This window comes from Mesoplodon mirus (genome assembly GCF_964341445.2).
Source record: "Mesoplodon mirus genome assembly, chromosome: 1".
Classification (NCBI taxonomy): Eukaryota; Metazoa; Chordata; class Mammalia; order Artiodactyla; family Ziphiidae; genus Mesoplodon; species Mesoplodon mirus.
In genome coordinates, this window is record NC_138976.1 from 141,908,847 (window position 1) to 141,936,400 (window position 27,554).

Below are 27,554 nucleotides of genomic sequence, written 5' to 3' on the forward strand. Positions count from 1 at the left end.
AATAATGTGTAATTTTTAGAGAAATCTTCTTATATAATTAGGCAGAAAATCTGACCTGCCATAGTTTTCAAAACAGCATAATTTCACTCTTCTCAATGATTAATCTGTTGTATTACACAACCTTTGTGTATTTAGCTTTATCAATGACATGTCCTTTAAAAATGTTTTAGAGATCCTACCAGTCTTTGAAAACATCCTCGTGCCTTGTTTCAGTTCCAGTTTATGTATAATTTCTGCCTTGCACCCGATTATTCCTACATCTGATGGATGGCCTTGGGAATCTAATTCTGGTATTGATTGTTTTGGCTGATTGTCTCCCCTTGTAGCTGCTTTCTTCATTATTGTGTAAATTTAGATCATGACCTCATGTTTAGCTAAACAGCTGACCTTGTAAGAGGCTTAGGTGTGAACGCTCGTAAGTTTCAGCAGAAAGTCGGCAAAGATTTATTTGTGTCCCTCCAATGAGTGGCCCTCAAGGACCCCGTTTTCTACAAGTGTTGGTCCAATACTCCCTCTAGAGGCAGGGGACTCCGACAGGGCTGCTTCGCGGCCCCCGATCTGGGGCAGGGGCAGTGGGCGGCGTGTGGCCCGGGCAGGAGCCTCTCCGCGTGTGTCCCAGGGACCCATCTGCCTGTGAGCCTCGGTCACCTGGCAGGAAGCTACGATGCCCAGACCTATGCTTAGCTGTGCAGCGAGGTGTACTGCGCGGACAGCTTCCACACACACTTCAAGTTACAGGGCGGCCTGAGTGGAAAGGTGAGAGTTTGGGCAGCTGTGCAGACAAAGAAAGCGCCCTTTGGCCTGGGCCTAAATGCTTGTGACACTCCACTGGGCCTGCCGGGCTCTGAGGGTCCTGCCCTGGGCCCCCTGCTTCCCTGCCCTTTGTTCAGTCACAGCAGAGATGGCCACACCCACTCCCTCAGTGAGGGCAGTGTTCCAACCTCCCTCTGCACCGCCCCCTCTCCGCAGGTTACCATGGACTACAGAGGCTGCATTCTGAGGCCAGGGCGTTCCGAGAATGCCAAGGGCAGACATGATGACCTTAAATGATTTCCTCTTGTGTCAGTTTTGGTAAACTTTAGGAGCTAGGAAATGGTCCACTTGACAGAAATGTTCAAATTTACTGGCATTTCATATATTCTCTGCTCTAACATTGTCCTGACTCTTTCTGTATATTATTTACTTATGTTTTTGTTTTCCTTAATCAAAGTGTGTCTTTTAAATCTTTTCAAAGAAGATTCTTTGGACTTACTAAATCACCTGAATTTTATACGTTTTCTGTTGTATTAAGTTCTGCTCATATCTTTATTTAAATTTTTTCTATGTTCTCAGGGTGTATTCTTTTCATCTTCTGATGTCAATTAAAACACATGGTTATTCATTTCAATAAATCTTTTTACTTATAAAAATTTGAACTTTTGAAGATTCCAGCTTACTTGTACGTTTCAAAGGGTCAGGTCCTCTCCACTGTTGCCGGCCTAAGGCTTAGTTCACCATATAGCAATGTATATATTGACCTATTTTCCCCTCGACTTTCTGTGATCCACTACATCTCACCTTTCTTTGCAGACAAACCATTTGAAATAACCTTAACTTATTTCACAGCCAATAAGTATTTGAAATAATGTTTATTTTTTAGAGAAATCTTCTTATATAATTAGGCAGAAAATCTGACCTGCCATAGTTTTCAAAACAGCATAATTTCACTCTTCTCAATGATTAATCTGTTGTATTACACAACCTTTGTGTATTTAGCTTTATCAATGACATGATCTTTAAAAATGTTTTAGAGATCCTACCAGTCTTTGAAAACATCCTCGTGCCTTGTTTCAGTTCCAGTTTTATGTATATTTTCTGCCTTGCACCCGATTATTCCTACATCTGATGGATGGCCTTGGGAATCTAATTCTGGTATTGATTGTTTTGGCTGATTGCCTCCCCTTATAGCTGCTTTCTTCATTATTGTGTAAATTTAGATCATGAGCTCATGTTTAGCTAAACAGCTGACCTTGTAAGAGGCTTAGGTGTGAACGCTCGTAAGTTTCAGCAGAAAGTCGGCAAAGATTTATTTGTGTCCCTCCAATGAGTGGCCCTCAAGGACCCCGTTTTCTACAAGTGTTGGTCCAATACTCCCTCTAGAGGCAGGGGACTCCGACAGGACTGCTTTGCGGCCCCCAATCTGGGGCAGGGGCAGTGGGCGGCGTGTGGTCTGGGCAGGAGCCTCTCCGCGTGTGTCCCAGGGACCCATCTGCCTGTGAGCCTCGGTCACCTGGCAGGAAGCTACGATGCCCAGACCTATGCTTAGCTGTGCAGCGAGGTGTACTGCGCGGACAGGTTCCACACACACTTCAAGTAAGAGGGCGGCCTGAGTGGAAAGGTGAGAGTTTGGGCAGCTGTGCAGACAAAGAAAGCGCCCTTTGGCCTGGGCCTAAATGCTTGTGACACTCCACTGGGCCTGCCGGGCTCTGAGGGCCCTGCCCTGGGCCCCCTGCTCCCCTGCCCTTTGTTCAGTCACAGCAGAGATGGCCACACCCACTCCCTCAGTGAGGGCAGTGTTCCAACCTCCCTCAGCCCCGCCCCCTCTCCGCAGGTTACCATGGACTACAGAGGCTGCATTCTGGGGCCAGGGCGTTCCGAGAATGCCAAGGGCAGACATGATGACCTTAAATGATTTCCTCTTGTGTCAGTTTTGGTAAACTTTAGGAGCTAGGAAATGGTCCACTTGACAGAAATGTTCAAATTTACTGGCATTTCATATATTCTCTGCTCTAACATTGTCCTGACTCTTTCTGTATATTCTTTACTTATGTTTTTGTTTTCCTTAATCAAAGTGTGTCTTTTAAATCTTTTCAAAGAAGATTCTTTGGACTTACTAAATCACCTGAATTTTATACGTTTTCTGTTGTATTAAGTTCTGCTCCTATCTTTATTTAACTTTTTTCTATGTTCTCAGGGTTTATTGTTTTCATCTTCAGATGTCAATTAAAACACTTGGTTATTCATTTTAATAAATCTTTTTACTTATAAAGATTTGAACTTTTGAAGATTCCAGCTTAGTTGTACGTTTCTAAGGGTCAGGTCCTCTCCACTGTTGCCGGCCTAAGGCTTAGTTCACCATATAGCAATGTATATATTGACCTATTTTCCCCTCGACTTTCTGTGATCCACTACATCTCACCTTTCTGTGCAGACAAGCCATTTGAAATACCCTTAACTTATTTCACAGCCAATAAGGCTTTGAAATAATGTGTATTTTTTAGAGAAATCTTCTTATATAATTAGGCAGAAAATCTGAACTGCCATAGTTTTCAAAACAGCATAATTTCACTCTTCTCAATGATTAATCTGTTGTATTACACAACCTTTGTGTATTTAGCTTTATCAATGACATGTCCTTTAAAAATGCTTTAGAGATCCTACCAGTCTTTGAAAACATCCTCGTGCCTTGTTTCAGTTCCAGTTTATGTATATTTTCTGCCTTGCACCCGATTATTCCTACATCTGATGGATGGCCTTGGGAATCTAATTCTGGTATTGATTGTTTTGGCTGATTGTCTCCCCTTGTAGCTGCTTTCTTCATTATTGTGTAAATTTAGATCATGAGCTCATGTTTAGCTAAACAGCTGACCTTGTAAGAGGCTTAGGTGTGAACGCTCGTAAGTTTCAGAAGAAAGACGGCAAAGATTTATATGTTTCCCTCCAATGAGTGGCCCTCAAGTACCCCGTTTTCTACAAGTGTTGGTCCAATACTCCCTCTAGAGGCAGGGGACTCAGACAGGGCTGCTTTGAGGCCCCCGATCTGGGGCAATGGCGGTTGGCGGCCTGTGGCCCGGGCAGGAGCCACTCCGCGTGTGTCCCAGGGACCCATCTGCCTGTGAGCCTCGGTCACCTAGCAGGAAGCTACGATGCCCAGACCTATCCTTAGCTGTGCAGCGAGGTGTACTGCGCAGACAGGTTCCACACACACTTCAAGTAAGAGGGCGGCCTGAGTGGAAAGGTGAGAGTTTGGGCAGCTGTGCAGACAAAGAAAGCGCCCTTAGGCCTGGGCCTAAATGCTTGTGACACTCCACTGGGCCTGCCGGGCTCTGAGGGCCCTGCCCTGGGCCCCCTGCTCCCCTGCCCTTTGTTCAGTCACAGCAGAGATGGCCACACCCACTCCCACAGTGAGGGCAGTGTTCCAACCTCCCTCTGCCCCGCCCCCTCTCCGCAGGTTACCATGGACTACAGAGGCTGCATTCTGAGGCCAGGGCGTTCCGAGAATGCCAAGGGCAGACATGATGACCTTAAATGATTTCCTCTTGTGTCAGTTTTGGTAAACTTTAGGAGCTAGGAAATGGTCCACTTGACAGAAATGTTCAAATTTACTGGCATTTCATATATTCTCTGCTCTAACATTGTCCTGACTCTTTCTGTATATTCTTTACTTATGTTTTTGTTTTCCTTAATCAAAGTGTGTCTTTTAAATCTTTTCAAAGAAGATTCTTTGGACTTACTAAATCACCTGAATTTTATACGTTTTCTGTTGTATTAAGTTCTGCTCATATCTTTATTTAACTTTTTTCTATGTTCTCAGGGTTTATTCTTTTCATCTTCTGATGTCAATTAAAACACTTGGTTATTCATTTTAATAAATCTTTTTACTTATAAAAATTTGAACTTTTGAAGATTCCAGCTTACTTGTACGTTTCTAAGGGTCAGGTTCTCTCCACTGTTGCCGGCCTAAGGCTTAGTTCACCATATAGCAATGTATATATTGACCTATTTTCCCCTCGACTTTCTGTGATCCACTACATCTCACCTTTCTGTGCAGACAAGCCATTTGAAATACCCTTAACTTATTTCACAGCCAATAAGGCTTTGAAATAATGTGTATTTTTTAGAGAAATCTTCTTATATAATTAGGCAGAAAATCTGACCTGCCATAGTTTTCAAAACAGCATAATTTCACTCTTCTCAATGATTAATCTGTTGTATTACACAACCTTTGTGTATTTAGCTTTATCAATGACATGTCCTTTAAAAATGTTTTAGAGATCCTACCAGTCTTTGAAAACATCCTCGTGCCTTGTTTCAGTTCCAGTTTATGTATATTTTCTGCCTTGCACCCGATTATTCCTACATCTGATGGATGGCCTTGGGAATCTAATTCTGGTATTGATTGTTTTGGCTGATTATCTCCCCTTGTAGCTGCTTTCTTCATTACTGTGTAAATTTAGATCATGAGCTCATGTTTAGCTAAACAGCTGACCTTGTAAGAGGCTTAGGTGTGAACGCTCGTAAGTTTCAGAAGAAAGACGGCAAAGATTTATTTGTGTCCCTCCAATGAGTGGCCCTCAAGGACCCCGTTTTGTACAAGTGTTGGTCCAATACTCCCTCTAGAGGCAGGGGACTCAGACAGGGCTGCTTTGCGGCCCCCGATCTGGGGCAATGGCGGTTGGCGGCCTGTGGCCCGGGCAGGAGCCTCTCCGCGTGTGTCCCAGGGACCCATCTGCCTGTGAGCATCGGTCACCTGGCAGGAAGCTACGATGCCCAGACCTATGCTTAGCTGTGCAGCGTGGTGTACTGCGCGGACAGGTTCCACACACACTTCAAGTAAGAGGGCGGCCTGAGTGGAAAGGTGAGAGTTTGGGCAGCTGTGCAGACAAAGAAAGCGCCCTTTGGCCTGGGCCTAAATGCTTGTGACACTCCACTGGGCCTGCCGGGCTCTGAGGGCCCTGCCCTGGGCCCCCTGCTCCCCTGCCCTTTGTTCAGTCACAGCAGAGATGGCCACACCCACTCCCTCAGTGAGGGCAGTGTTCCAACCTCCCTCAGCCCCGCCCCCTCTCCGCAGGTTACCATGGACTACAGAGGCTGCATTCTGAGGCCAGGGCGTTCTGAGAATGCCAAGGGCAGACATGATGACCTTAAATGATTTCCTCTTGTGTCAGTTTTGGTAAACTTTAGGAGCTAGGAAATGGTCCACTTGACAGAAATGTTCAAATTTACTGGCATTTCATATATTCTCTGCTCTAACATTGTCCTGACTCTTTCTGTATATTCTTTACTTATGTTTTTGTTTTCCTTAATCAAAGTGTGTCTTTTAAATCTTTTCAAAGAAGATTCTTTGGACTTACTAAATCACCTGAATTTTATACGTTTTCTGTTGTATTAAGTTCTGCTCCTATCTTTATTTAACTTTTTTCTATGTTCTCAGGGTTTATTGTTTTCATCTTCTGATGTCAATTAAAACACTTGGTTATTCATTTTAATAAATCTTTTTACTTATAAAAATTTGAACTTTTGAAGATTCCAGCTTACTTGTACGTTTCTAAGGGTCAGGTCCTCTCCACTGTTGCCGGCCTAAGGCTTAGTTCACCATATAGCAATGTATATATTGACCTATTTTCCCCTCGACTTTCTGTGATCCACTACATCTCACCTTTCTGTGCAGACAAGCCCTTTGAAATACCCTTAACTTATTTCACAGCCAATAAGGCTTTGAAATAATGTTTATTTTTTAGAGAAATCTTCTTATATAATTAGGCAGAAAATCTGACCTGCCATAGTTTTCAAAACAGCATAATTTCACTCTTCTCAATGATTAATCTGTTGTATTACACAACCTTTGTGTATTTAGCTTTATCAATGACATGATCTTTAAAAATGTTTTAGAGATCCTACCAGTCTTTGAAAACATCCTCGTGCCTTGTTTCAGTTCCAGTTTTATGAATATTTTCTGCCTTGCACCCGATTATTCCTACATCTGATGGATGGCCTTGGGAATCTAATTCTGGTATTGATTGTTTTGGCTGATTCTCTCCCCTTATAGCTGCTTTCTTCATTATTGTGTAAATTTAGATCATGAGCTCATGTTTAGCTAAACAGCTGACCTTGTAAGAGGCTTAGGTGTGAACGCTCGTAAGTTTCAGCAGAAAGTCGGCAAAGATTTATTTGTGTCCCTCCAATGAGTGGCCCTCAAGGACCCCGTTTTCTACAAGTGTTGGTCCAATACTCCCTCTAGAGGCAGGGGACTCCGACAGGGCTGCTTTGCGGCCCCCGAACTGGGGCAGGGGCAGTGGGCGGCCTGTGGCCCGGGCAGGAGCCTCTCCGCGTGTGTCCCAGGGACCCATCTGCCTGTGAGCCTCGGTCACCTGGCAGGAAGCTACGATGCCCAGACCTATGCTTAGCTGTGCAGCGAGGTGTACTGCGCGGACAGGTTCCACACACACTTCAAGTAAGAGGGCGGCCTGAGTGGAAAGGTGAGAGTTTGGGCAGCTGTGCAGACAAAGAAAGTGCCCTTTGGCCTGGGCCTAAATGCTTGTGACACTCCACTGGGCCTGCCGGGCTCTGAGGGCCCTGCCCTGGGCCCCCTGCTCCCCTGCCCTTTGTTCAGTCACAGCAGAGATGGCCACACCCACTCCCTCAGTGAGGGCCGTGTTCCAATTCCCTCAGCCCCGCCCCCTCTCCACAGGTTACCATGGACTACAGAGGCTGCATTCTGAGGCCAGGGCGTTCCGAGAATGCCAAGGGCAGACATGATGACCTTAAATGATTTCCTCTTGTGTCAGTTTTGGTAAACTTTAGGAGCTAGGAAATGGTCCACTTGACAGAAATGTTCAAATTTACTGGCATTTCATATATTCTCTGCTCTAACATTGTCCTGACTCTTTCTGTATATTCTTTACTTATGTTTTTGTTTTCCTTAATCAAAGTGTGTCTTTTAAATCTTTTCAAAGAAGATTCTTTGGACTTACTAAATCACCTGAATTTTATACGTTTTCTGTTGTATTAAGTTCTGCTCCTATCTTTATTTAACTTTTTTCTATGTTCTCAGGGTTTATTGTTTTCATCTTCTGATGTCAATTAAAACACTTGGTTATTCATTTTAATAAATCTTTTTACTTATAAAGATTTGAACTTTTGAAGATTCCAGCTTACTTGTACGTTTCTAAGGGTCAGGTCCTCTCCACTGTTGCCGGCCTAAGGCTTAGTTCACCATATAGCAATGTATATATTGACCTATTTTCCCCTCGACTTTCTGTGATCCACTACATCTCACCTTTCTTTGCAGACAAGCCATTTGGAATACCCTTAACTTATTTCACAGCCAATAAGGCTTTGAAATAATGTTTATTTTTTAGACAAATCTTCTTATATAATTTGGCAGAAAATCTGACCTGCCATAGTTTTCAAAACAGCATAATTTCACTCTTCTCAATGATTAATCTGTTGTATTACACAACCTTTGTGTATTTAGCTTTATCAATGACATGTCCTTTAAAAATGTTTTAGAGATCCTACCAGTCTTTGAAAACATCCTCGTGCCTTGTTTCAGTTCCAGTTTTATGTATATTTTCTGCCTTGCACCCGATTATTCCTACATCTGATGGATGGCCTTGGGAATCTAATTCTGGTATTGATTGTTTTGGCTGATTGTCTCCCCTTGTAGCTGCTTTCTTCATTATTGTGTAAATTTAGATCATGAGCTCATGTTTAGCTAAACAGCTGACCTTGTAAGAGGCTTAGGTGTGAACGCTCTTAAGTTTCAGAAGAAAGACGGCAAAGATTTATTTGTGTCCCTCCAATGAGTGGCCCTCAAGGACCCCGTTTTCTACAAGTGTTGGTCCAATACACCCTCTAGAGGCAGGGGACTCCGACAGGGCTGCTTTGCGGCCCCCGAACTGGGGCAGGGGCAGTGGGCGGCCTGTGGCCCGGGCAGGAGCCTCTCCGCGTGTGTCCCAGGGACCCATCTGCCTGTGAGCCTCGGTCACCTGGCAGGAAGCTACGATGCCCAGACCTATGCTTAGCTGTGCAGCGAGGTGTACTGCGTGGACAGGTTCCACACACACTTCAAGTAAGAGGGCGGCCTGAGTGGAAAGGTGAGAGTTTGGGCAGCTGTGCAGACAAAGAAAGCGCCCTTTGGCCTGGGCCTAAATGCTTGTGACACTCCACTGGGCCTGCCGGGCTCTGAGGGCCCTGCCCTGGGCCCCCTGCTCCCCTGCCCTTTGTTCAGTCACAGCAGAGATGGCCACACCCACTCCCTCAGTGAGGGCAGTGTTCCAACCTCCCTCAGCCCCGCCCCCTCTCCGCAGGTTACCATGGACTACAGAGGCTGCATTCTGAGGCCAGGGCGTTCAGAGAATGCCAAGGGCAGACATGATGACCTTAAATGATTTCCTCTTGTGTCAGTTTTGGTAAACTTTAGGAGCTAGGAAATGGTCCACTTGACAGAAATGTTCAAATTTACTGGCATTTCATATATTCTCTGCTCTAACATTGTCCTGACTCTTTCTGTATATTCTTTACTTATGTTTTTGTTTTCCTTAATCAAAGTGTGTCTTTTAAATCTTTTCAAAGAAGATTCTTTGGACTTACTAAATCACCTGAATTTTATACGTTTTCTGTTGTATTAAGTTCTGCTCATATCTTTATTTATCTTTGTTCTATGTTCTCAGTGTTTATTGTTTTCATCTTCTGATGTCAATTAAAACACTTGGTTATTCATTTTAATAAATCTTTTTACTTATAAAGATTTGAACTTTTGAAGATTCCAGCTTACTTGTACGTTTCTAAGGGTCAGGTTCTCTCCACTGTTGCCGGCCTAAGGCTTAGTTCACCATATAGCAATGTATATATTGACCTATTTTCCCCTCGACTTTCTGTGATCCACTACATCTCACCTTTCTGTGCAGACAAGCCATTTGAAATACCCTTAACTTATTTCACAGCCAATAAGGCTTTGAAATAATGTGTATTTTTTAGAGAAATCTTCTTATATAATTAGGCAGAAAATCTGACCTGCCATAGTTTTCAAAACAGCATAATTTCACTCTTCTCAATGATTAATCTGTTGTATTACACAACCTTTGTGTATTTAGCTTTATCAATGACATGATCTTTAAAAATGTTTTAGAGATCCTACCAGTCTTTGAAACATCCTCGTGCCTTGTTTCAGTTCCTGTTTTATGAATATTTTCTGCCTTGCACCCGATTATTCCTACATCTGATGGATGGCCTTGGGAATCTAATTCTGGTATTGATTGTTTTGGCTGATTGTCTCCCCTTATAGCTGCTTTCTTCATTATTGTGTAAATTTAGATCATGAGCTCATGTTTAGCTAAACAGCTGACCTTGTAAGAGGCTTAGGTGTGAACGCTCGTAAGTTTCAGCAGAAAGTCGGCAAAGATTTATTTGTGTCCCTCCAATGAGTGGCCCTCAAGGACCCCGTTTTCTACAAGTGTTGGTCCAATACTCCCTCTAGAGGCAGGGGACTCCGACAGGGCTGCTTCGCGGCCCCCGATCTGGGGCAGGGGCAGTGGGCGGCGTGTGGCCCGGGCAGGAGCCTCTCCGCGTGTGTCCCAGGGACCCATCTGCCTGTGAGCCTCGGTCACCTGGCAGGAAGCTACGATGCCCAGACCTATGCTTAGCTGTGCAGCGAGGTGTACTGCGCGGACAGCTTCCACACACACTTCAAGTTACAGGGCGGCCTGAGTGGAAAGGTGAGAGTTTGGGCAGCTGTGCAGACAAAGAAAGCGCCCTTTGGCCTGGGCCTAAATGCTTGTGACACTCCACTGGGCCTGCCGGGCTCTGAGGGTCCTGCCCTGGGCCCCGTGCTTCCCTGCCCTTTGTTCAGTCACAGCAGAGATGGCCACACCCACTCCCTCAGTGAGGGCAGTGTTCCAACCTCCCTCTGCACCGCCCCCTCTCCGCAGGTTACCATGGACTACAGAGGCTGCATTCTGAGGCCAGGGCGTTCCGAGAATGCCAAGGGCAGACATGATGACCTTAAATGATTTCCTCTTGTGTCAGTTTTGGTAAACTTTAGGAGCTAGGAAATGGTCCACTTGACAGAAATGTTCAAATTTACTGGCATTTCATATATTCTCTGCTCTAACATTGTCCTGACTCTTTCTGTATATTCTTTACTTATGTTTTTGTTTTCCTTAATCAAAGTGTGTCTTTTAAATCTTTTCAAAGAAGATTCTTTGGACTAACTAAATCACCTGAATTTTATACGTTTTCTGTTGTATTAAGTTCTGCTCATATCTTTATTTAAATTTTTTCTATGTTCTCAGGGTGTATTCTTTTCATCTTCTGATGTCAATTAAAACACATGGTTATTCATTTCAATAAATCTTTTTACTTATAAAAATTTGAACTTTTGAAGATTCCAGCTTACTTGTACGTTTCAAAGGGTCAGGTCCTCTCCACTGTTGCCGGCCTAAGGCTTAGTTCACCATATAGCAATGTATATATTGACCTATTTTCCCCTCGACTTTCTGTGATCCACTACATCTCACCTTTCTTTGCAGACAAGCCATTTGAAACACCCTTAACTTATTTCACAGCCAATAAGTATTTGAAATAATGTTTATTTTTTAGAGAAATCTTCTTATATAATTAGGCAGAAAATCTGACCTGCCATAGTTTTCAAAACAGCATAATTTCACTCTTCTCAATGATTAATCTGTTGTATTACACAACCTTTGTGTATTTAGCTTTATCAATGACATGATCTTTAAAAATGTTTTAGAGATCCTACCAGTCTTTGAAAACATCCTCGTGCCTTGTTTCAGTTCCAGTTTTATGTATATTTTCTGCCTTGCACCCGATTATTCCTACATCTGATGGATGGCCTTGGGAATCTAATTCTGGTATTGATTGTTTTGGCTGATTGCCTCCCCTTATAGCTGCTTTCTTCATTATTGTGTAAATTTAGATCATGAGCTCATGTTTAGCTAAACAGCTGACCTTGTAAGAGGCTTAGGTGTGAACGCTCGTAAGTTTCAGCAGAAAGTCGGCAAAGATTTATTTGTGTCCCTCCAATGAGTGGCCCTCAAGGACCCCGTTTTCTACAAGTGTTGGTCCAATACTCCCTCTAGAGGCAGGGGACTCCGACAGGACTGCTTTGCGGCCCCCAATCTGGGGCAGGGGCAGTGGGCGGCGTGTGGTCTGGGCAGGAGCCTCTCCGCGTGTGTCACAGGGACCCATCTGCCTGTGAGCCTCGGTCACCTGGCAGGAAGCTACGATGCCCAGACCTATGCTTAGCTGTGCAGCGAGGTGTACTGCGCGGACAGGTTCCACACACACTTCAAGTAAGAGGGCGGCCTGAGTGGAAAGGTGAGAGTTTGGGCAGCTGTGCAGACAAAGAAAGCGCCCTTAGGCCTGGGCCTAAATGCTTGTGACACTCCACTGGGCCTGCCGGGCTCTGAGGGCCCTGCCCTGGGCCCCCTGCTCCCCTGCCCTTTGTTCAGTCACAGCAGAGATGGCCACACCCACTCCCACAGTGAGGGCAGTGTTCCAACCTCCCTCTGCCCCGCCCCCTCTCCGCAGGTTACCATGGACTACAGAGGCTGCATTCTGAGGCCAGGGCGTTCCGAGAATGCCAAGGGCAGACATGATGACCTTAAATGATTTCCTCTTGTGTCAGTTTTGGTAAACTTTAGGAGCTAGGAAATGGTCCACTTGACAGAAATGTTCAAATTTACTGGCATTTCATATATTCTCTGCTCTAACATTGTCCTGACTCTTTCTGTATATTATTTACTTATGTTTTTGTTTTCCTTAATCAAAGTGTGTCTTTTAAATCTTTTCAAAGAAGATTCTTTGGACTTACTAAATCACCTGAATTTTATACGTTTTCTGTTGTATTAAGTTCTGCTCCTATCTTTATTTAACTTTTTTCTATGTTCTCAGGGTTTATTGTTTTCATCTTCTGATGTCAATTAAAACACTTGGTTATTCATTTTAATAAATCTTTTTACTTATAAAGATTTGAACTTTTGAAGATTCCAGCTTACTTGTACGTTTCTAAGGGTCAGGTTCTCTCCACTGTTGCCGGCCTAAGGCTTAGTTCACCATATAGCAATGTATATATTGACCTATTTTCCCCTCGACTTTCTGTGATCCACTACATCTCACCTTTCTGTGCAGACAAGCCATTTGAAATACCCTTAACTTATTTCACAGCCAATAAGGCTTTGAAATAATGTGTATTTTTTAGAGAAATCTTCTTATATAATTAGGCAGAAAATCTGACCTGCCATAGTTTTCAAAACAGCATAATTTCACTCTTCTCAATGATTAATCTGTTGTATTACACAACCTTTGTGTATTTAGCTTTATCAATGACATGTCCTTTAAAAATGTTTTAGAGATCCTACCAGTCTTTGAAAACATCCTCGTGCCTTGTTTCAGTTCCAGTTTATGTATATTTTCTGCCTTGCACCCGATTATTCCTACATCTGATGGATGGCCTTGGGAATCTAATTCTGGTATTGATTGTTTTGGCTGATTATCTCCCCTTGTAGCTGCTTTCTTCATTATTGTGTAAATTTAGATCATGAGCTCATGTTTAGCTAAACAGCTGACCTTGTAAGAGGCTTAGGTGTGAACGCTCGTAAGTTTCAGAAGAAAGACGGCAAAGATTTATTTGTGTCCCTCCAATGAGTGGCCCTCAAGGACCCCGTTTTGTACAAGTGTTGGTCCAATACTCCCTCTAGAGGCAGGGGACTCAGACAGGGCTGCTTTGCGGCCCCCGATCTGGGGCAATGGCGGTTGGCGGCCTGTGGCCCGGGCAGGAGCCTCTCCGCGTGTGTCCCAGGGACCCATCTGCCTGTGAGCATCGGTCACCTGGCAGGAAGCTACGATGCCCAGACCTATGCTTAGCTGTGCAGCGTGGTGTACTGCGCGGACAGGTTCCACACACACTTCAAGTAAGAGGGCGGCCTGAGTGGAAAGGTGAGAGTTTGGGCAGCTGTGCAGACAAAGAAAGCGCCCTTTGGCCTGGGCCTAAATGCTTGTGACACTCCACTGGGCCTGCCGGGCTCTGAGGGCCCTGCCCTGGGCCCCCTGCTCCCCTGCCCTTTGTTCAGTCACAGCAGAGATGGCCACACCCACTCCCTCAGTGAGGGCAGTGTTCCAACCTCCCTCAGCCCCGCCCCCTCTCCGCAGGTTACCATGGACTACAGAGGCTGCATTCTGAGGCCAGGGCGTTCCGAGAATGCCAAGGGCAGACATGATGACCTTAAATGATTTCCTCTTGTGTCAGTTTTGGTAAACTTTAGGAGCTAGGAAATGGTCCACTTTACAGAAATGTTCAAATTTACTGGCATTTCATATATTCTCTGCTCTAACATTGTCCTGACTCTTTCTGTATATTCTTTACTTATGTTTTGGTTTTCCTTAATCAAAGTGTGTCTTTTAAATCTTTTCAAAGAAGATTCTTTGGACTTACTAAATCACCTGAATTTTATACGTTTTCTGTTGTATTAAGTTCTGCTCATATCTTTATTTAACTTTTTTCTATGTTCTCAGGGTTTATTCTTTTCATCTTCTGATGTCAATTAAAACACTTGGTTATTCATTTTAATAAATCTTTTTACTTATAAAAATTTGAACTTTTGAAGATTCCAGCTTACTTGTACGTTTCTAAGGGTCAGGTTCTCTCCACTGTTGCCGGCCTAAGGCTTAGTTCACCATATAGCAATGTATATATTGACCTATTTTCCCCTCGACTTTCTGTGATCCACTACATCTCACCTTTCTGTGCAGACAAGCCATTTGAAATACCCTTAACTTATTTCACAGCCAATAAGGCTTTGAAATAATGTGTATTTTTTAGAGAAATCTTCTTATATAATTAGGCAGAAAATCTGACCTGCCATAGTTTTCAAAACAGCATAATTTCACTCTTCTCAATGATTAATCTGTTGTATTACACAACCTTTGTGTATTTAGCTTTATCAATGACATGTCCTTTAAAAATGTTTTAGAGATCCTACCAGTCTTTGAAAACATCCTCGTGCCTTGTTTCAGTTCCAGTTTATGTATATTTTCTGCCTTGCACCCGATTATTCCTACATCTGATGGATGGCCTTGGGAATCTAATTCTGGTATTGATTGTTTTGGCTGATTATCTCCCCTTGTAGCTGCTTTCTTCATTATTGTGTAAATTTAGATCATGAGCTCATGTTTAGCTAAACAGCTGACCTTGTAAGAGGCTTAGGTGTGAACGCTCGTAAGTTTCAGAAGAAAGACGGCAAAGATTTATTTGTGTCCCTCCAATGAGTGGCCCTCAAGGACCCCGTTTTGTACAAGTGTTGGTCCAATACTCCCTCTAGAGGCAGGGGACTCAGACAGGGCTGCTTTGCGGCCCCCGATCTGGGGCAATGGCGGTTGGCGGCCTGTGGCCCGGGCAGGAGCCTCTCCGCGTGTGTCCCAGGGACCCATCTGCCTGTGAGCATCGGTCACCTGGCAGGAAGCTACGATGCCCAGACCTATGCTTAGCTGTGCAGCGTGGTGTACTGCGCGGACAGGTTCCACACACACTTCAAGTAAGAGGGCGGCCTGAGTGGAAAGGTGAGAGTTTGGGCAGCTGTGCAGACAAAGAAAGCGCCCTTTGGCCTGGGCCTAAATGCTTGTGACACTCCACTGGGCCTGCCGGGCTCTGAGGGCCCTGCCCTGGGCCCCCTGCTCCCCTGCCCTTTGTTCAGTCACAGCAGAGATGGCCACACCCACTCCCTCAGTGAGGGCAGTGTTCCAACCTCCCTCAGCCCCGCCCCCTCTCCGCAGGTTACCATGGACTACAGAGGCTGCATTCTGAGGCCAGGGCGTTCCGAGAATGCCAAGGGCAGACATGATGACCTTAAATGATTTCCTCTTGTGTCAGTTTTGGTAAACTTTAGGAGCTAGGAAATGGTCCACTTGACAGAAATGTTCAAATTTACTGGCATTTCATATATTCTCTGCTCTAACATTGTCCTGACTCTTTCTGTATATTCTTTACTTATGTTTTTGTTTTCCTTAATCAAAGTGTGTCTTTTAAATCTTTTCAAAGAAGATTCTTTGGACTTACTAAATCACCTGAATTTTATACGTTTTCTGTTGTATTAAGTTCTGCTCATATCTTTATTTAACTTTTTTCTATGTTCTCAGGGTTTATTCTTTTCATCTTCTGATGTCAATTAAAACACTTGGTTATTCATTTTAATAAATCTTTTTACTTATAAAAATTTGAACTTTTGGAGATTCCAGCTTACTTGTACGTTTCTAAGGGTCAGGTCCTCTCCACTGTTGCCGGCCTAAGGCTTAGTTCACCATATAGCAATGTATATATTGACCTATTTTCCCCTCGACTTTCTGTGATCCACTACATCTCACCTTTCTGTGCAGACAAGCCATTTGAAATACCCTTAACTTATTTCACAGCCAATAAGGCTTTGAAATAATGTTTATTTTTTAGAGAAATCTTCTTATATAATTAGGCAGAAAATCTGACCTGCCATAGTTTTCAAAACAGCATAATTTCACTCTTCTCAATGATTAATCTGTTGTATTACACAACCTTTGTGTATTTAGCTTTATCAATGACATGATCTTTAAAAATGTTTTAGAGATCCTACCAGTCTTTGAAAACATCCTCGTGCCTTGTTTCAGTTCCAGTTTTATGAATATTTTCTGCCTTGCACCCGATTATTCCTACATCTGATGGATGGCCTTGGGAATCTAATTCTGGTATTGATTGTTTTGGCTGATTGTCTCCCCTTATAGCTGCTTTCTTCATTATTGTGTAAATTTAGATCATGAGCTCATGTTTAGCTAAACAGCTGACCTTGTAAGAGGCTTAGGTGTGAACGCTCGTAAGTTTCAGCAGAAAGTCGGCAAAGATTTATTTGTGTCCCTCCAATGAGTGGCCCTCAAGGACCCCGTTTTCTACAAGTGTTGGTCCAATACTCCCTCTAGAGGCAGGGGACCCCGACAGGGCTGCTTTGCGGCCCCCGAACTGGGGCAGGGGCAGTGGGCGGCCTGTGGCCCGGGCAGGAGCCTCTCCGCGTGTGTCCCAGGGACCCATCTGCCTGTGAGCCTCGGTCACCTGGCAGGAAGCTACGATGCCCAGACCTATGCTTAGCTGTGCAGCGAGGTGTACTGCGCGGACAGGTTCCACACACACTTCAAGTAAGAGGGCGGCCTGAGTGGAAAGGTGAGAGTTTGGGCAGCTGTGCAGACAAAGAAAGCGCCCTTTGGCCTGGGCCTAAATGCTTGTGACACTCCACTGGGCCTGCCGGGCTCTGAGGGCCCTGCCCTGGGCCCCCTGCTCCCCTGCCCTTTGTTCAGTCACAGCAGAGATGGCCACACCCACTCCCTCAGTGAGGGCAGTGTTCCAATTCCCTCAGCCCCGCCCCCTCTCCACAGGTTACCTTGGACTACAGAGGCTGCATTCTGAGGCCAGGGCGTTCCGAGAATGCCAAGGGCAGACATGATGACCTTAAATGATTTCCTCTTGTGTCAGTTTTGGTAAACTTTAGGAGCTAGGAAATGGTCCACTTGACAGAAATGTTTAAATTTACTGGCATTTCATATATTCTCTGCTCTAACATTGTCCTGACTCTTTCTGTATATTCTTTACTTATGTTTTTGTTTTCCTTAATCAAAGTGTGTCTTTTAAATCTTTTCAAAGAAGATTCTTTGGACTTACTAAATCACCTGAATTTTATACGTTTTCTGTTGTATTAAGTTCTGCTCCTATCTTTATTTAACTTTTTTTATGTTCTCAGGGTTTATTGTTTTCATCTTCTGATGTCAATTAAAACACTTGGTTATTCATTTTAATAAATCTTTTTACTTATAAAGATTTGAACTTTTGAAGATTCCAGCTTACTTGTACGTTTCTAAGGGTCAGGTCCTCTCCACTGTTGCCGGCCTAAGGCTTAGTTCACCATATAGCAATGTATATATTGACCTATTTTCCCCTCGACTTTCTGTGATCCACTACATCTCACCTTTCTTTGCAGACAAGCCATTTGGAATACCCTTAACTTATTTCACAGCCAATAAGGCTTTGAAATAATGTTTATTTTTTAGACAAATCTTCTTATATAATTTGGCAGAAAATCTGACCTGCCATAGTTTTCAAAACAGCATAATTTCACTCTTCTCAATGATTAATCTGTTGTATTACACAACCTTTGTGTATTTAGCTTTATCAATGACATGTCCTTTAAAAATGTTTTAGAGATCCTACCAGTCTTTGAAAACATCCTCGTGCCTTGTTTCAGTTCCAGTTTTATGTATATTTTCTGCCTTGCACCCGATTATTCCTACATCTGATGGATGGCCTTGGGAATCTAATTCTGGTATTGATTGTTTTGGCTGATTGTCTCCCCTTGTAGCTGCTTTCTTCATTATTGTGTAAATTTAGATCATGAGCTCATGTTTAGCTAAACAGCTGACCTTGTAAGAGGCTTAGGTGTGAACGCTCTTAAGTTTCAGAAGAAAGACGGCAAAGATTTATTTGTGTCCCTCCAATGAGTGGCCCTCAAGGACCCCGTTTTCTACAAGTGTTGGTCCAATACACCCTCTAGAGGCAGGGGACTCCGACAGGGCTGCTTTGCGGCCCCCGAACTGGGGCAGGGGCAGTGGGCGGCCTGTGGCCCGGGCAGGAGCCTCTCCGCGTGTGTCCCAGGGACCCATCTGCCTGTGAGCCTCGGTCACCTGGCAGGAAGCTACGATGCCCAGACCTATGCTTAGCTGTGCAGCGAGGTGTACTGCGTGGACAGGTTCCACACACACTTCAAGTAAGAGGGCGGCCTGAGTGGAAAGGTGAGAGTTTGGGCAGCTGTGCAGACAAAGAAAGCGCCCTTTGGCCTGGGCCTAAATGCTTGTGACACTCCACTGGGCCTGCCGGGCTCTGAGGGCCCTGCCCTGGGCCCCCTGCTCCCCTGCCCTTTGTTCAGTCACAGCAGAGATGGCCACACCCACTCCCTCAGTGAGGGCAGTGTTCCAACCTCCCTCAGCCCCGCCCCCTCTCCGAAGGTTACCATGGACTACAGAGGCTGCATTCTGAGGCCAGGGCTTTCAGAGAATGCCAAGGGCAGACATGATGACCTTAAATGATTTCCTCTTGTGTCAGTTTTGGTAAACTTTAGGAGCTAGGAAATGGTCCACTTGACAGAAATGTTCAAATTTACTGGCATTTCATATATTCTCTGCTCTAACATTGTCCTGACTCTTTCTGTATATTCTTTACTTATGTTTTTGTTTTCCTTAATCAAAGTGTGTCTTTTAAATCTTTTCAAAGAAGATTCTTTGGACTTACTAAATCACCTGAATTTTATACGTTTTCTGTTGTATTAAGTTCTGCTCATATCTTTATTTATCTTTGTTCTATGTTCTCAGTGTTTATTGTTTTCATCTTCTGATGTCAATTAAAACACTTGGTTATTCATTTTAATAAATCTTTTTACCTATAAAGATTTGAACTTTTGAAGATTCCAGCTTACTTGTACGTTTCTAAGGGTCAGGTTCTCTCCACTGTTGCCGGCCTAAGGCTTAGTTCACCATATAGCAATGTATATATTGACCTATTTTCCCCTCGACTTTCTGTGATCCACTACATCTCACCTTTCTGTGCAGACAAGCCATTTGAAATACCCTTAACTTATTTCACAGCCAATAAGGCTTTGAAATAATGTGTATTTTTTAGAGAAATCTTCTTATATAATTAGGCAGAAAATCTGACCTGCCATAGTTTTCAAAACAGCATAATTTCACTCTTCTCAATGATTAATCTGTTGTATTACACAACCTTTGTGTATTTAGCTTTATCAATGACATGATCTTTAAAAATGTTTTAGAGATCCTACCAATCTTTGAAACATCCTCGTGCCTTGTTTCAGTTCCTGTTTTATGAATATTTTCTGCCTTGCACCCGATTATTCCTACATCTGATGGATGGCCTTGGGAATCTAATTCTGGTATTGATTGTTTTGGCTGATTGTCTCCCCTTATAGCTGCTTTCTTCATTATTGTGTAAATTTAGATCATGAGCTCATGTTTAGCTAAACAGCTGATCTTGTAAGAGGCTTAGGTGTGAACGCTCGTAAGTTTCAGCAGAAAGTCGGCAAAGATTTATTTGTGTCCCTCCAATGAGTGGCCCTCAAGGACCCCGTTTTCTACAAGTGTTGGTCCAATACTCCCTCTAGAGGCAGGGGACTCCGACAGGGCTGCTTCGCGGCCCCCGATCTGGGGCAGGGGCAGTGGGCGGCGTGTGTCCCGGGCAGGAGCCTCTCCGCGTGTGTCCCAGGGACCCATCTGCCTGTGAGCCTCGGTCACCTGGCAGGAAGCTACGATGCCCAGACCTATGCTTAGCTGTGCAGCGAGGTGTACTGCGCGGACAGCTTCCACACACACTTCAAGTTACAGGGCGGCCTGAGTGGAAAGGTGAGAGTTTGGGCAGCTGTGCAGACAAAGAAAGCGCCCTTTGGCCTGGGCCTAAATGCTTGTGACACTCCACTGGGCCTGCCGGGCTCTGAGGGTCCTGCCCTGGGCCCCCTGCTTCCCTGCCCTTTGTTCAGTCACAGCAGAGATGGCCACACCCACTCCCTCAGTGAGGGCAGTGTTCCAACCTCCCTCTGCACCGCCCCCTCTCCGCAGGTTACCATGGACTACAGAGGCTGCATTCTGAGGCCAGGGCGTTCCGAGAATGCCAAGGGCAGACATGATGACCTTAAATGATTTCCTCTTGTGTCAGTTTTGGTAAACTTTAGGAGCTAGGAAATGGTCCACTTGACAGAAATGTTCAAATTTACTGGCATTTCATATATTCTCTGCTCTAACATTGTCCTGACTCTTTCTGTATATTCTTTACTTATGTTTTTGTTTTCCTTAATCAAAGTGTGTCTTTTAAATCTTTTCAAAGAAGATTCTTTGGACTTACTAAATCACCTGAATTTTATACGTTTTCTGTTGTATTAATTTCTGCTCATATCTTTATTTAAATTTTTTCTATGTTCTCAGGGTGTATTCTTTTCATCTTCTGATGTCAAATAAAACACATGGTTATTCATTTCAATAAATCTTTTTACTTATAAAAATTTGAACTTTTGAAGATTCCAGCTTACTTGTACGTTTCAAAGGGTCAGGTCCTCTCCACTGTTGCCGGCCTAAGGCTTAGTTCACCTTATAGCAATGTATATATTGACCTATTTTCCCCTCGACTTTCTGTGATCCACTACATCTCACCTTTCTTTGCAGACAAGCCATTTGAAACACCCTTAACTTATTTCACAGCCAATAAGGCTTTGAAATAATGTTTATTTTTTAGAGAATTCTTCTTATATAATTAGGCAGAAAATCTGACCTGCCATAGTTTTCAAAACAGCATAATTTCACTCTTCTCAATGATTAATCTGTTGTATTACACAACCTTTGTGTATTTAGCTTTATCAATGACATGATCTTTAAAAATGTTTTAGAGATCCTACCAGTCTTTGAAAACATCCTCGTGCCTTGTTTCAGTTCCAGTTTTATGTATATTTTCTGCCTTGCACCCGATTATTCCTACATCTGATGGATGGCCTTGGGAATCTAATTCTGGTATTGATTGTTTTGGCTGATTGTCTCCCCTTATAGCTGCTTTCTTCATTATTGTGTAAATTTAGATCATGAGCTCATGTTTAGCTAAACAGCTGACCTTGTAAGAGGCTTAGGTGTGAACGCTCGTAAGTTTCAGCAGAAAGTCGGCAAAGATTTATTTGTGTCCCTCCAATGAGTGGCCCTCAAGGACCCCGTTTTCTACAAGTGTTGGTCCAATACTCCCTCTAGAGGCAGGGGACTCCGACAGGACTGCTTTGCGGCCCCCAATCTGGGGCAGGGGCAGTGGGCGGCGTGTGGCCTGGGCAGGAGCCTCTCCGCGTGTGTCCCAGGGACCCATCTGCCTGTGAGCCTCGGTCACCTGGCAGGAAGCTACGATGCCCAGACCTATGCTTAGCTGTGCAGCGAGGTGTACTGCGCGGACAGGTTCCACACACACTTCAAGTAAGAGGGCGGCCTGAGTGGAAAGGTGAGAGTTTGGGCAGCTGTGCAGACAAAGAAAGCGCCCTTTGGCCTGGGCCTAAATGCTTGTGACACTCCACTGGGCCTGCCGGGCTCTGAGGGCCCTGCCCTGGGCCCCCTGCTCCCCTGCCCTTTGTTCAGTCACAGCAGAGATGGCCACACCCACTCCCTCAGTGAGGGCAGTGTTCCAACCTCCCTCAGCCCCGCCCCCTCTCCGCAGGTTACCATGGACTACAGAGGCTGCATTCTGAGGCCAGGGCGTTCCCAGAATGCCAAGGGCAGACATGATGACCTTAAATGATTTCCTCTTGTGTCAGTTTTGGTAAACTTTAGGAGCTAGGAAATGGTCCACTTGACAGAAATGTTCAAATTTACTGGCATTTCATATATTCTCTGCTCTAACATTGTCCTGACTCTTTCTGTATATTCTTTACTTATGTTTTTGTTTTCCTTAATCAAAGTGTGTCTTTTAAATCTTTTCAAAGAAGATTCTTTGGACTTACTAAATCACCTGAATTTTATACGTTTTCTGTTGTATTAAGTTCTGCTCCTATCTTTATTTAACTTTTTTCTATGTTCTCAGGGTTTATTGTTTTCATCTTCAGATGTCAATTAAAACACTTGGTTATTCATTTTAATAAATCTTTTTACTTATAAAGATTTGAACTTTTGAAGATTCCAGCTTACTTGTACGTTTCTAAGGGTCAGGTCCTCTCCACTGTTGCCGGCCTAAGGCTTAGTTTACCATATAGCAATGTATATATTGACCTATTTTCCCCTCGACTTTCTGTGATCCACTACATCTCACCTTTCTTTGCAGACAAGCCATTTGAAATACCCTTAACTTATTTCACAGCCAATAAGGCTTTGAAATAATGTTTATTTTTTAGAGAAATCTTCTTATATAATTAGGCAGAAAATCTGACCTGCCATAGTTTTCAAAACAGCATAATTTCACTCTTCTCAATGATTAATCTGTTGTATTACACAACCTTTGTGTATTTAGCTTTATAAATGACATGTCCTTTAAAAATGTTTTAGAGATCCTACCAGTCTTTGAAAACATCCTCGTGCCTTGTTTCAGTTCCAGTTTTATGTATATTTTCTGCCTTCCACCCGATTATTCCTACATCTAATGGATGGCCTTGTGAATCTAATTCTGGTATTGATTGTTTTGGCTGATTGTGTCCCCTTGTAGCTGCTTTCTTCATTATTGTGTAAATTTAGATCATGAGCTCATGTTTAGCTAAACAGCTGACCTTGTAAGAGGTTTAGGTGTGAACGCTCGTAAGTTTCAGAAGAAAGACGGCAAAGATTTATTTGTGTCCCTCCAATTAGTGGCCCTCAAGGACCCCGTTTTCTACAAGTGTTGGTCCAATACTCCCTCTAGAGGCAGGGGACTCAGACAGGGCTGCTTTGCGGCCCCCGATCTGGGGCAGGGGCAGTGTGTGGCACGTGGCCCGGGCAGGAGCCTCTCCGCATGTGTCCCAGGGACCCATCTGCCTGTGAGCCTCGGTCACCTGGCAGGAAGCTACGATGCCCAGACCTATGCTTAGCTGTGCAGCGAGGTGTACTGCGCGGACAGGTTCCACACACACTTCAAGTAAGAGTGCGGCCTGAGTGGAAAGGTGAGAGTTTGGGCAGCTGTGCAGACAAAGAAAGCGCCCTTTGGCCTGGGCCTAAATGCTTGTGACACTCCACTGGGCCTGCCGGGCTCTGAGGGCCCTGCCCTGGGCCCCCTGCTCCCCTGCCCTTTGTTCAGTCACAGCAGAGATGGCCACACCCACTCCCTCAGTGAGGGCAGTGTTCCAACCTCCCTCAGCCCCGCCCCCTCTCCGCAGGTTACCATGGACCACAGAGGCTGCATTCTGAGGCCAGGGCGTTCCGAGAATGCCAAGGGCAGACATGATGACCTTAAATGATTTCCTCTTGTGTCAGTTTTGGTAAACTTTAGGAGCTAGGAAATGGTCCACTTGACAGAAATGTTCAAATTTACTGGCATTTCATATATTCTCTGCTCTAACATTGTCCTGACTCTTTCTGTATATTCTTTACTTATGTTTTTGTTTTCCTTAATCAAAGTGTGTCTTTTAAATCTTTTCAAAGAAGATTCTTTGGACTTACTAAATCACCTGAATTTTATACGTTTTCTGTTGTATTAAGTTCTGCTCCTATCTTTATTTAACTTTTTTCTATGTTCTCAGGGTTTATTGTTTTCATCTTCTGATTTCAATTAAAACACTTGGATATTCATTTTAATAAAACTTTTTACTTTTAAAGATTTGAACTTTTGAAGATTCCAGCTTATTGTACGTTTCAAAGGGTCAGGTCCTCTCCACTGTTGCTGGCCTAAGGCTTAGTTCACCATATAGCAATGTATATATTGACCTATTTTCCCCTCGACTTTCTGTGATCCACTACATCTCACCTTTCTTTGCAGACAATCCATTTGAAATACCCTTAACTTATTTCATAGCCAATAAGGCTTTGAAATAATGTTTATTTTTTAGAGAAATCTTCTTATATAATTAGGCAGAAAATCTGACCTGCCATAGTTTTCAAAACTGCATAATTTCACTCTTCTCAATGATTAATCTGTTGTATTACACAACCTTTGTGTATTTAGCTTTATCAATGACATGTCCTTTAAAAATGTTTTAGAGATCCTACCAGTCTTTGAAAACATCCTCGTGCCTTGTTTCAGTACCAGTTTTATGTATATTTTCTGCCTTGCACCCGATTATTCCTACATCTGATGGATGGCCTTGGGAATCTAATTCTGGTATTGATTGTTTTGGCTGATTGTCTCCCCTTGTAGCTGCTTTCTTCATTATTGTGTAAATTTAGATCATGAGCTCATGTTTAGCTAAACAGCTGACCTTGTAAGAGGCTTAGGTGTGAACGCTCTTAAGTTTCAGAAGAAAGACGGCAAAGATTTATTTGTGTCCCTCCAATGAGTGGCCCTCAAGGACCCCGTTTTCTACAAGTGTTGGTCCAATACACCCTCTAGAGGCAGGGGACTCCGACAGGGCTGCTTTGCGGCCCCCGAACTGGGGCAGGGGCAGTGGGCGGCCTGTGGCCCGGGCAGTAGCCTCTCCGCGTGTGTCACAGGGACCCATCTGCCTGTGAGCCTCGGTCACCTGGCAGGAAGCTACGATGCCCAGACCTATGCTTAGCTGTGCAGCGAGGTGTACTGCGTGGACAGGTTCCACACACACTTCAAGTAAGAGGGCGGCCTGAGTGGAAAGGTGAGAGTTTGGGCAGCTGTGCAGACAAAGAAAGCGCCCTTTGGCCTGGGCCTAAATGCTTGTGACACTCCACTGGGCCTGCCGGGCTCTGAGGGCCCTGCCCTGGGCCCCCTGCTCCCCTGCCCTTTGTTCAGTCACAGCAGAGATGGCCACACCCACTCCCTCAGTGAGGGCAGTGTTCCAACCTCCCTCAGCCCCGCCCCCTCTCCGCAGGTTACCATGGACTACAGAGGCTGCATTCTGAGGCCAGGGCGTTCAGAGAATGCCAAGGGCAGACATGATGACCTTAAATGATTTCCTCTTGTGTCAGTTTTGGTAAACTTTAGGAGCTAGGAAATGGTCCACTTGACAGAAATGTTCAAATTTACTGGCATTTCATATATTCTCTGCTCTAACATTGTCCTGACTCTTTCTGTATATTCTTTACTTATGTTTTTGTTTTCCTTAATCAAAGTGTGTCTTTTAAATCTTTTCAAAGAAGATTCTTTGGACTTACTAAATCACCTGAATTTTATACGTTTTCTGTTGTATTAAGTTCTGCTCATATCTTTATTTATCTTTGTTCTATGTTCTCAGTGTTTATTGTTTTCATCTTCTGATGTCAATTAAAACACTTGGTTATTCATTTTAATAAATCTTTTTACTTATAAAGATTTGAACTTTTGAAGATTCCAGCTTACTTGTACGTTTCTAAGGGTCAGGTTCTCTCCACTGTTGCCGGCCTAAGGCTTAGTTCACCATATAGCAATGTATATATTGACCTATTTTCCCCTCGACTTTCTGTGATCCACTACATCTCACCTTTCTGTGCAGACAAGCCATTTGAAATACCCTTAACTTATTTCACAGCCAATAAGGCTTTGAAATAATGTGTATTTTTTAGAGAAATCTTCTTATATAATTAGGCAGAAAATCTGACCTGCCATAGTTTTCAAAACAGCATAATTTCACTCTTCTCAATGATTAATCTGTTGTATTACACAACCTTTGTGTATTTAGCTTTATCAATGACATGATCTTTAAAAATGTTTTAGAGATCCTACCAGTCTTTGAAACATCCTCGTGCCTTGTTTCAGTTCCTGTTTTATGAATATTTTCTGCCTTGCACCCGATTATTCCTACATCTGATGGATGGCCTTGGGAATCTAATTCTGGTATTGATTGTTTTGGCTGATTGTCTCCCCTTATAGCTGCTTTCTTCATTATTGTGTAAATTTAGATCATGAGCTCATGTTTAGCTAAACAGCTGACCTTGTAAGAGGCTTAGGTGTGAACGCTCGTAAGTTTCAGCAGAAAGTCGGCAAAGATTTATTTGTGTCCCTCCAATGAGTGGCCCTCAAGGACCCCGTTTTCTACAAGTGTTGGTCCAATACTCCCTCTAGAGGCAGGGGACTCCGACAGGGCTGCTTCGCGGCCCCCGATCTGGGGCAGGGGCAGTGGGCGGCGTGTGGCCCGGGCAGGAGCCTCTCCGCGTGTGTCCCAGGGACCCATCTGCCTGTGAGCCTCGGTCACCTGGCAGGAAGCTACGATGCCCAGACCTATGCTTAGCTGTGCAGCGAGGTGTACTGCGCGGACAGCTTCCACACACACTTCAAGTTACAGGGCGGCCTGAGTGGAAAGGTGAGAGTTTGGGCAGCTGTGCAGACAAAGAAAGCGCCCTTTGGCCTGGGCCTAAATGCTTGTGACACTCCACTGGGCCTGCCGGGCTCTGAGGGTCCTGCCCTGGGCCCCCTGCTTCCCTGCCCTTTGTTCAGTCACAGCAGAGATGGCCACACCCACTCCCTCAGTGAGGGCAGTGTTCCAACCTCCCTCTGCACCGCCCCCTCTCCGCAGGTTACCATGGACTACAGAGGCTGCATTCTGAGGCCAGGGCGTTCCGAGAATGCCAAGGGCAGACATGATGACCTTAAATGATTTCCTCTTGTGTCAGTTTTGGTAAACTTTAGGAGCTAGGAAATGGTCCACTTGACAGAAATGTTCAAATTTACTGGCATTTCATATATTCTCTGCTCTAACATTGTCCTGACTCTTTCTGTATATTCTTTACTTATGTTTTTGTTTTCCTTAATCAAAGTGTGTCTTTTAAATCTTTTCAAAGAAGATTCTTTGGACTTACTAAATCACCTGAATTTTATACGTTTTCTGTTGTATTAAGTTCTGCTCATATCTTTATTTAAATTTTTTCTATGTTCTCAGGGTGTATTCTTTTCATCTTCTGATGTCAATTAAAACACATGGTTATTCATTTCAATAAATCTTTTTACTTATAAAAATTTGAACTTTTGAAGATTCCAGCTTACTTGTACGTTTCAAAGGGTCAGGTCCTCTCCACTGTTGCCGGCCTAAGGCTTAGTTCACCATATAGCAATGTATATATTGACCTATTTTCCCCTCGACTTTCTGTGATCCACTACATCTCACCTTTCTTTGCAGACAAGCCATTTGAAACACCCTTAACTTATTTCACAGCCAATAAGTATTTGAAATAATGTT